A 3,411-nucleotide genomic window follows, 5' to 3' on the forward strand; every position below is an offset into this window, starting at 1 on the left:
GCCCAAAGGGGGAGAGCAGTACTCCATTAGACTGCGGACGAAAGCTTTGTATGAGGTCAGGAGCTCAGGTGGGCCGAGGAAGGACTTTGCATGATGGAGGATTCCTAGTCGGCGACTGGCTTTGGCGACCAGGTTGGAAATGTGGCTTTTCCAGGAAAGATCTTGGCAGATAGTGAGACCCAGAAGCTTGAATGAAAGGATTTCTTGCAGGGGATTGTTGAGAAAGTAAATGGGGGGTTTTCTAAATGGTCCTTTTGGAGAGACATAGTGAGTGTGTGAGATTTGTCAGGATTGAAAGACGTTCCACGTGTTTGACCAGTTTGTGATTTTATCAAGATCTGCAGAGAGTGAAGAAGCTGCTGCTTGCCGGTCTGAGGGTTGACAGATGGTATGGCAGAGGGTGTTGTCATCAGCAAAGAGATAAAGAGGATTTTCAAGAGAGTCAGAGAGATCATTGATGAAAACCAGAAAAAGAACAGGGCCCCGAACGCTGCCTTGAGGAACTCCAGCCTCGACAGGAATAGGGGATGAGAGAACTCCATTTAGGGCCACACGTTGGCTGCGAGAGGAGAGAAAGTCTGTGAGCCATGAGTGGTGATGACCTTGGATACCATAGGAAGAGAATTTGGTGAGCAGAGCAGTGTGCCAGACCATGTCAAAAGCACGCGATATGTCTTGGGATATGGCTCTGATTTCTTGTCCAGCATTGAGGACCTCCATCCATTGTTGGTCCGAGCCTTGGCGCATGTCCAGTTTATATTTTTATATGACCACTCATTTCCAGTCACGTGCTGGTGATCAAGGTCAAATGAAAGAGTGCATTTTTTTTGTTGTTTTGCAAACCTCAAGCAAAACAAACTTCAAATCACATCATCGATGGGCTGCTCTGCTCCTTTTTTGTTTGTACTTCCACATGATCTAGTGTTGTATGTGTGCGGGTGAGCATGTATGTGCGCTTGTTGTTTTTGTGTTTCTGGGGCACGAACATGGCTGGTTTCATGTCCAGGTTGGACGTGATGAGATGTTGGTTCTGAGTGTTGGGGTTCTCGTTGGGTGTTGTGCACATGCAGATGTGGTATTTGGAATTGAGTGTTGTTTGTTGCTCACCTTATCCAGCTGTTTGCACCATCCAGTTTTTGCCATTTGCATCAGAGGTGTGTATTGTGTGGGTATGTCCACCATCTCCCCAGTTAGACTACCCTCCTGGCTCTTCACATTCCATGCTTCCAAAATCAGCCTGTGTCCTAGACTCGACGTCCAACAAATGACGTAAGCGAGAGACTTGAGGGAGTGAGGGGGGAAGAGGGGTGGGTGGGGGGTTAACCTTTTACAGTTTTATAGGCAGGCAGTTCATCAGAGTTTGCTGTCTTTCAGATGGATGTGAAACTTGACGTCCCATCTCCTGGCATGAGTACAGGACTGAACAAAAAGGGGTACATTCAAACAGCACGTTAAGAAAGGTTCAAACAGTATGTACCATTTTAAAAGTGATTATTACATTGGCTTCCCTTGAGGGATGAGACTCGTACTGCGACTGTCACTCTGTGTACCCACTATCAGGGAAATAGAACTCTCTGAGGTGGTAATAAAGGCACTTTATTTAATAAATTTGTTATTAAATAAAGTCACATTTTATTTTAGTTTTAATTAAAATAAAGCCATATTCTATGGTGCTTCCTTCCCTTCCATTCCCTCCCCCCATGCTTGTCTCTTTCCAAACCCTCTCACAATTCCCTGGGACATCTACGGTTGATATTTGTGCCTTTATTTAATTACGACTAAAATGCAATAAGCTCTAAAATCTCTTAACCAGAAACAAATAAAAAAATTTAAACTGTGGAACAGCTCAGTTCTGACTGCTAAAAAAGTGTTAATTTGCTAAATAAATAAATAAATAAATAAATAAAAATATGCTGTCTTCAGATGTCTTCGTGCGGTGTTTAGTATGACCAGGCATATCTTAAGTGTCATTTCAACCACGTGATTACTTAAAAACTATCGATGATACAAACACAGCACTGACCTCAAACTTCTCAGGAAACACTGGTCTCTTCAACTGATGCAGGTAAATGGTCAAAACCCCCCTCACTTCCCTGTTAGTGAGCCAACAATTCAACCTTTTCTGCAACAATTCAATCGTAACACTGCAAATTTCCTTTGTCATGACTGTAAAGTTACTGAGTTAAAGCGGTGTTATTCATGACTCGATGAGAAGTGGTGTACTAATTATTGCGAGAGTAACAAATTCGCCTCGGTTTCTTCATTCAGTCGTATCGTTTTCATAATAATAATAATTATAATATATAACGTTAATAATAATATCATAACTATAATCGTAACACTGCAATCCCTTTGTCATGACTAAAAAGTTATGAGATTAAAGCGGTGTATTATTCATGACAATGAGAACCAGAGTAGCCATAACTAATCAGCTGGGGTTGGGGGTTGAGGGAGGTGGGGAGTTGGAGGTTGAGAGGGGTTGGAGATAGCTGGATGTTGCTGGGGGTGTGGGGGGGGATAGTTGGCGATTAGGGGTGGAAGAGGGTTGGGGGTTGGGGAGTGGGAGGGGGGTCGTCAACACCTGCATAAAAAAACTCTTCATTGTAGTGACATTGTACAATGCTAACTATAAGAACAAATATGCATGTGCTCAATCGACTTGATGGTGCGGATGGAGGAAGTCGAAAATGACTCGAGCATTATGCTCATTGGTTGTTGCAACTGGGTGAGTGGTGCCTGCCTTCTGTGGATGGTAACCTTTATGATGACATAATTGCATTTGTGTGAACTCAGAAGATGATGCCATCAATTATATGCATGCTAGGCTTGAAGAACCGTCCATTAATCCAAATTCTGAGTGGTTGGCTTCACGAGTGAAATAACCACAGCAAATAACATGGTTTATCTTCTCAACAATAAGGTCATTGACCACCTGCCACTTGACACTTTCATCGTCAAACGTGTTTATTCTTTGGCTGATCAAAACCTATCTGCCCTTTATCATCTGTTTCTTAAATTAATAAAGCCTTCAGGTGTGCCACCACACAAGATGTCACTGAAGGTTAACACTCCCATCATTCTGTTGCAAAATCTCAAGCCTCGCAATGACCACTGTAACAGGGCAAGTTACACCTTAACCAAGGTCACTGATAGTCTTCTTGAGGTGTCGATGCTTAGTGGTGTCGTGGAAAATAACTCAATTTCCACAAGTTGGATCAGCATACCAAAGGAGAATCTTTAATTTCGTATATACGGAGGAAGAACATTGAATGCGTAACTGAAACATTCGAATAGACTTCACTGAAACAAAAGCCTGAAGCAATTCTTCTTATACACAACTTGACATTCCATAGAATGGGAGGGGAGAACTACAGGGTTAGCTGATAAGCATTAGGAAAAATAACTCAAACT

The sequence above is a fragment of the Eptatretus burgeri genome, chromosome 2 (genome assembly GCF_056783735.1).
Source record: "Eptatretus burgeri isolate ZD-2024b chromosome 2, Ebu_testis_v1, whole genome shotgun sequence".
NCBI lineage: Eukaryota > Metazoa > Chordata > Myxini > Myxiniformes > Myxinidae > Eptatretus > Eptatretus burgeri.